Source organism: Salmo salar, unplaced genomic scaffold (assembly GCF_905237065.1).
Source record: "Salmo salar unplaced genomic scaffold, Ssal_v3.1, whole genome shotgun sequence".
Classification (NCBI taxonomy): Eukaryota; Metazoa; Chordata; class Actinopteri; order Salmoniformes; family Salmonidae; genus Salmo; species Salmo salar.
This window is the reverse complement of record NW_025548243.1, coordinates 77,826-85,137: the sequence shown is the minus strand read 5'-3', so window position 1 is coordinate 85,137 and position 7,312 is coordinate 77,826. Positions and strand designations below refer to the sequence as shown.

Below are 7,312 nucleotides of genomic sequence, written 5' to 3'. Positions count from 1 at the left end.
TTGGACAGGCCTAAAAAAAAAGCATTTTAGAACCATTTTCAAAAAAAAAGCTCAGAATTCTTTTTTTCATTTTTTGACACAAAAACAGTGACCCCGGTCATGCCGAACTATCGACATTCTGGACAGGCCTAAAAAAACATTTTAAAACCATTTTCACAAAAAATTGCAGAATTCTATATTGTCCCTAAAAACGATGACTCCGATCATGCCGAAAAAGCGACATTCTGGACAGGCCTAAACATTTTTTTTTAAACCATTTTCACAAAAAATTGCAGATATTTTTTTTCATTTTCGTGACACAAAAACAGTGACCCCGGTCATGCCGAACTAGCGACATTCTGGACAGGCCTAAAAAAAACATGTTAAAACCATTTTCACAAAAATTTGTAGATTTCTATTTTTGTCACCAAAAACGATGAATCCGATCATGCCGAACTAGCGACATTTTGGACAGGCCTAAAAAAAAAGCATTTTAGAACCATTTTCAAAAAAAAGCTCAGAATTCTTTTTTCATTTTTGACACAAAAACAGTGACCCCGGTCATGCCGAACTATCGACATTCTGGACAGGCCTTAAAAAAACATTTTAAAACCATTTTCACAAAAAATTGCAGATATTTTTTTTTCATTTTCGTGACACAAAAACAGTGACCCCAGTCATGCCGAACTAGCGACATTCTGGACAGGCCTAAACATTTTTTTTAACCCTCCCGTTGTCCTCCCATTCTGCCTACTCCCCGTGTCCCCGGGCGGGTCACCCTGTCCCGTCTCGGCTAAAGGCCCAGAGGGCACAAGTGTGACAGTAGGCGTGCGAACAGCCTTTGCAGATGTATTTCTTACACCTGCAGCACGCCGTGTGTGTCTTGGCGTCCTTCTTGGGCGGGCAGAGCTGACACCTCTTCCTCTTACTGGCCACCAGCGGGGCGGCGGCCGGGCCAGCGGCGTCCGGGCGGCGCGCGCTCCCGGGCCGGCGGAGGAGCGGCGTCGCCGGTCGGCACTCTGCAGGACTTTGACGAGCGCGGACGCGGCTCGGTGCGGGGGAGACGCTGCCTTCTTTGTATCAAGGGCTTGACAAGCGCCTTTCCCAGCTGCTCCAGGAACACCCTCCTCTTGTTCCGCTTCCGAGGCATCCAGTCGGGCTTGATCTCTCGCCATATGACAAAGGCGTTGTAGGAGGACACGTCGAGGATGTTGTGGAAGATGACCAGGGGCCAGCGGGCGGTCATCCGTCTGCAGCTGTAGGTGCCGACCACCTTGTCTAGGTTGTCCACGCCCGCCCCTTGTTGCGGTTGTAGTCTAGGATGAGGGCCGGCTTCCGGTCGCGGCGATCGCTGACGTCGGCCTCCGCGTGCAGCGTGCTCAGGAGCAGCACGTTCTTATTTCTCTTTGCCAGGTAGGACACCAGAGTGGCGGTGGGCGTGAAGGCGAACCTGGAGGACGAGACCTGTCTGCCCTTTGACTGGAGCAGCGCGGGAGGGAGCTCGGGCTTGTTCTTTCGCACCGTGCCGACCATGGTGAGGTTCCTCTCGAGGAGCCGCTGGCCGAGTTCGTAGGAGGTGAAGAAATTGTCGCAGGTGACGTTGTGACCGGCGGGCAGCCCCTGCGTGAGATCGAGGACGACGCGGGCGCCCTGGTTCTTCTCGGGGGCTCCGCCCGGCCGCCTTACCGGTGTAGACTTGCATCTTCCAAGCGTAGCTGGACTTGGCGTCGCAGGCCACCCACGACTTGATTCCGTATTTGGCCGGCTTGCTGGGGATGTACTGTCGGAAAGGACAGCGCCCTTTCGGGAGAGGGAGAGGAAGGAGATTAGAGGAGGCGGCGGCGGCGGAGTCACTGATGCTGACGCTAACTCTCTATACTACCGCTGGCTCATCAAGCAGCGTCATGCTGACGCTGATGCTGCTGCTGATGATGATGATGATGATGATGATGATGATGTTGATGATGATGATGATGCCGCTACCCCTCTATACTACCGCTGGCTCATCATTGGGGGTGGGGGTCGAACGGCGTTTATGTTACACGCCGCCGATGCTACCGCTGACGCTACCTCTCTATACTACACAGATACACAGATACACAGATACACAGATACACAGATACACAGATACACAGATACACAGACGGTACCTCTGAACGGGACCAGTTGTTGGTCCACCGTCAAGTCAGACCCCGGGTTGAGAGGAAGGAGATTAGCAGCGTCGTGCTGCTGATGCTACTGCTGCTGATGCTACTGCTGCTGTTGCTGACGACGCCGCTGTTGCCGACGATGATGATGCTGTTGCCGACGATGATGCCGCTACCCCTCTATACTACCGCTGGCTCATCATCGGGGGCGCACGCACAGCGTTCATGTTACACGCCGACGCTACCTCTCTATAGTACACTCACTGCAGATACGCACAGACACTCACAGCAGACGCACAGACACTCACAGCAGACGCACACGCACATACACACGCACACACACACACGCACACACACGCACACACACGCACACACACGCACACACACGCACACACACGCAGACGGTACCTCTGAACGGGACCAGTTGTTCGTCCACCGTCAAGTCGGGCCCCGGGTTGTAGAGGGCCGGCAGCCGCTCCTCCCACAGGTCCCAGACCTCTCTTATGGCCGCCAGTCTCGACCGGCGGTCGTCGAATCGCAGCAGCCTCGAGTACTTGTGAAAGACCTTGAGCGGCATGGTGGCTCGGAACACGGTCCTGCCGCTCTCCGCGTCCCACAGGCTGGCCGCGGCCTCGCCCCGGGACCTGTAGACGCCCGCTAGGATCAGCAGCCCTAGGTAGGCGCGCAGGTCGACCGAGTCCATGGGTCGCCAGCCGTCGCCGTATTTTCTCACCCCCTGCAGATTGGTCATGTCCACCACGATCCTTTCTATCGCCGGCGTGACAAACAGCCGGAAGGCGGACTCGATGTCGAGCCGCGCGACGCCGCGTGAGGCCGTAGGGCCGGGCGTCACCGCGGGGCCGGGGTGGCGGACGGCGCGGGGCGGGTCCGGGCCGCGATAGGCCTCGGAGGACCATTTGATTTTGCCGTTTTTGACAGCAACGTCTCCCTTCGGGCCCCTTTGGGCAGAGGCCGCCGCCGCCGTGTCCTCTGGCTCTGGCTCTCTGTCTCGCTCTCGGGCGGCGGCCGTGTCTCCCTCTCGCTCTTCCTCCTCCGAAGAACAAGAAGAAGAAGAAGAACAAGAAGAAGAGGAGCGCGACCGCAAGGCCGAGTCGTCCGCGTCACGTTCGGGGTCGTATTCCTCGCCGTCTTCGTCTTCCGAAACGTCCTCCTCTTCGGAATCGCAAAAGTCTTCTTCGTCTTCTCGGTCGACGCTGGAGGCTATCTGTTCCAGGACCTGAGCCGCGCTGAAATCGGGACCGCGGCGAGGCGCCGGCTGCTGCCTCGCGCTCGGCGGGGCCGTACACCTCGCCATCGTCCTCATCGTCGTCCTCGTCGTGTTCGTCGTGTTTGTCTTTTTCTTTTTCTTTTTCTTCTTCTTCTTCTTCTTCTTCTTCTTCTTCTTCTTCTTCTTCCTGACAATATTAGTAGCCTCTCTACGGCCGGCCGACTGCACGCTGACGCGCGCGCGCCCGGCCCCGGGGGGTCTCTCTGACCCGGGCCTGGACAACTGCAGAGGGGTGATTACGACGTACGCGCTGCTGACGCTTCCCCCGGGGTCTCTCTGACCCGGCCTGGACTCGGGGTGGAACGGCTCCTAACGCGCCGCCGACGCGTTGCTGACGCGCCCCGGCCCCGGGGGTCTCTCTGACCCGGGCCTGGACAACTGCAGAGGGGTGATTACGACGTACGCGCTGCTGACGCGAGCCCGGCCCCGGGGGGTCTCTCTGACCCGGGCCTGGACTCGCGGTGGAACGGCTCCTAACGCGCCGCCGACGCGTTGCTGTGCCGCGCCCCGGCCCCGGGGGTCTCTCTGACCCGGGCCTGGACAACTGCAGAGGGGTGATTACGACGTACCGCGCTGCTGACGCGAGCCCGGCCCCGGGGGGTCTCTCTGACCCGGGCCTGGACAACTGCAGAGGGGTGATTACGACGTACGCGTTGCTGACGCGCGCCCGGCCCCCGGGGGGTCTCTCTGACCCGGGCCTGGACAACTGCAGAGGGGTTATTACGACGTACGCGTTGCTGACGCTTCCCCCCGGGTCTCTCTCACCCGGCCTGGACTCTGGGTGGAACGGCTCCTAACGCGTGGCCGAGCCAGGGGGGTCTCTCTGACCCGGCCTGGACTCGGGGTGGAACGGCTCCTAACGCGTGGCCGAGCCAGGGGGGGTCTCTCTGACCCGGCCTGGACGCGGGGAACGGCTCCTAACGCGTGGCCGAGCCAGGGGGGTCTCTCTGACCCGGCCTGGACTCGGGGTGGAACGGCTCCTAACGCGTGGCCGAGCCGGCGGGTCGCTCTGACCCGGCCTGGACAACGGGAGGGTTATAAACATTTTCACAAAAAATTGCAGATTTCTATTTTGTCCCTAAAAACGATGATTCCGATCATGCCGAAAAAGCGACATTCTGGACAGGCCTAAAAAAAATGTTAAAAACCATTTTCACAAAAAATTGCAGATTTTTTTTTCTTCATTTTCGTGACACAAAAACAGTGACCCCGGTCATGCCGAACTAGCAACATTCTGGACAGGCCTAAAAAAAACATTTTAAAACCATTTTCACATAAAATTGCAGATTTTTATATTGTCCCTAAAAACGATGACTCCGATCATGCCGAAAAAGCGACATTCTGGACAGGCCTAAAAAAAAAATTTAAAACCATTTTCACAAAAAATTGCAGATTTCTATTTTGTCCCTAAAAACAATGATTCCGATCATGCCGAAAAAGCGACATTCTGGACAGGCCTAAAAAAAAATTTAGAAACCATTTTCACAAAAAATTGCAGATTTTTTTTTCTTCATTTTCGTGACACAAAAACAGTGACCCCGGTCATGCCGAACTAGCAACATTCTGGACAGGCCTAAAAAAAACATTTTAAAACCATTTTCACAAAAAATTGCAGATTTTTTTTATTGATTTTCGTGACACAGAAACAGTGACCCCGGTCATGCCGAACTAGCGACATTCTGGACAGGCCTAAAGAAAACATTTTAAAACCATTTTCACAAAAAATTGTAGATTTCTATTTTTGTCACCAAAAACGATGACTCCGATCTTGCCGAACTAGCGACATTCTGGACAGGCCTAAAAAAAACATTTAAAAACCATTTTCACAAAAAATTGCAGATATTTTTTTTTCATTTTCGTGACACAAAAACAGTGACCCCGGTCATGCCGAACTATCGACATTCTGGACAGGCCTAAAAAAACATTTTAAAACCATTTTCACAAAAAATTGCAGATTTTTTTTATTCATTTTCGTGACACAAAAACAGTGACCCCGGTCATGCCGAACTAGCGACATTCTGGACAGGCCTAAAAAAAACATTTAAAAACCATTTTCACAAAAAATTTCACATATTTTTTTTTCATTTTCGTGACACAAAAACAGTGACCCCGGTCATGCCGAACTATCGACATTCTGGACAGGCCTAAAAAAAACATTTTAAAACCATTTTCACCAAAAATTGCAGATTTCTATTTTGTCCCTAAAAACGATGACTCCGATCATGCCGAAAAGCGACATTCTGGACAGGCCTAAAAAAAATTTTTTGAACCATTTTCACAAAAAATTACAGATATTTTTTTCTCATTTTCGTGACACAAAAACAGTGACCCCGGTCATGCCGAACTATCGCCATTCTTGACAGGCCTAAAAAAAACATTTTAAAACCATTTTCACAAAAAATTGCAGATTTCTATTTTGTCCCTAAAAACGATGACTCCGATCATGCCGAAAAAGCGACATTCTGGACAGGCCTAAAAAAAACATTTTAAAACCATTTTCACAAAAAATTGCAGATTTTTTTTATTCATTTTCGTGACACAAAAACAGTGACCCCGGTCATGCCGAACTATCGACATTCTGGACAGGCCTAAAAAAAACATTTTAAAACCATTTTCACAAAAAATTGCAGATTTCTATTTTGTCCCTAAAAACGATGATTCCGATCATGCCGAAAAAGCGACATTCTGGACAGGCCTAAAAAAATTTAGAAACTATTTTCACAAAAAATTGCAGATTTTTTTTTCTTCATTTTCGTGACACAAAAACAGTGACCCCGGTCATGCCGAACTAGCAACATTCTGGACAGGCCTAAAAAAAACATTTTAAAACCATTTTCACAAAAAATTGCAGATTTTTTTTATTGATTTTCGTGACACAGAAACAGTGACCCCGGTCATGCCGAACTAGCGACATTCTGGACAGGCCTAAAAAAAAAATGTAGAACCATTTTCACAAAAAATTGCAGATATTTTTTTTTCATTTTCGTGACACAAAAACAGTGACCCCGGTCATGTCGAACTAGCGACATTCTGGACAGGCCTAAAGAAAACATTTTAAAACCATTTTCACAAAAAATTGTAGATTTCTATTTTTGTCACCAAAAACGATGACTCCGATCTTGCCGAACTAGCGACATTCTGGACAGGCCTAAAAAAACATTTAAAAACCATTTTCACAAAAAATTGCAGATATTTTTTTTCATTTTCGTGACACAAAAACAGTGACCCCGGTCATGCCGAACTATCGACATTCTGGACAGGCCTAAAAAAACATTTTAAAACCATTTTCACAAAAAATTGCAGATTTTTTTTATTCATTTTCGTGACACAAAAACAGTGACCCCGGTCATGCCGAACTAGCGACATTCTGGACAGGCCTAAAAAAAACATTTAAAAACCATTTTCACAAAAAATTGCAGATATTTTTTTTTCATTTTCGTGACACAAAAACAGTGACCCCGGTCATGCCGAACTATCGACATTCTGGACAGGCCTAAAAAAAACATTTTAAAACCATTTTCACCAAAAATTGCAGATTTCTATTTTGTCCCTAAAAACGATGACTCCGATCATGCCGAACTATCGACATTCTGGACAGGCCTAAAAAAAACATTTTAAAACCATTTTCACCAAAAATTGCAGATTTCTATTTTGTCCCTAAAAACGATGACTCCGATCATGCCGAACTAGCGACATTCTGGACAGGCCTAAAAAAAACATTTAAAAACCATTTTCACAAAAAATTTCACATATTTTTTTTTCATTTTCGTGACACAAAAACAGGGCCACCTGCCGAACTATCGACATTCTGGACAGGCCTAAAAAAAACATTTTAAAACCATTTTCACCAAAAATTGCAGATTTCTATTTTGTCCCTAAAAACGATGACTCCGATCAT

General features: G+C 49.6%; 1 pseudogene; it reads right to left on the bottom strand.

Annotated features, from left to right (window-relative positions):
- Nucleotides 1–1,257: 1,257 nt before the first annotated feature.
- On the bottom strand, nucleotides 1,258–3,441 carry LOC123732799 (piggyBac transposable element-derived protein 4-like; annotated as a pseudogene).
- Nucleotides 3,442–7,312: the final 3,871 nt, after the last annotated feature.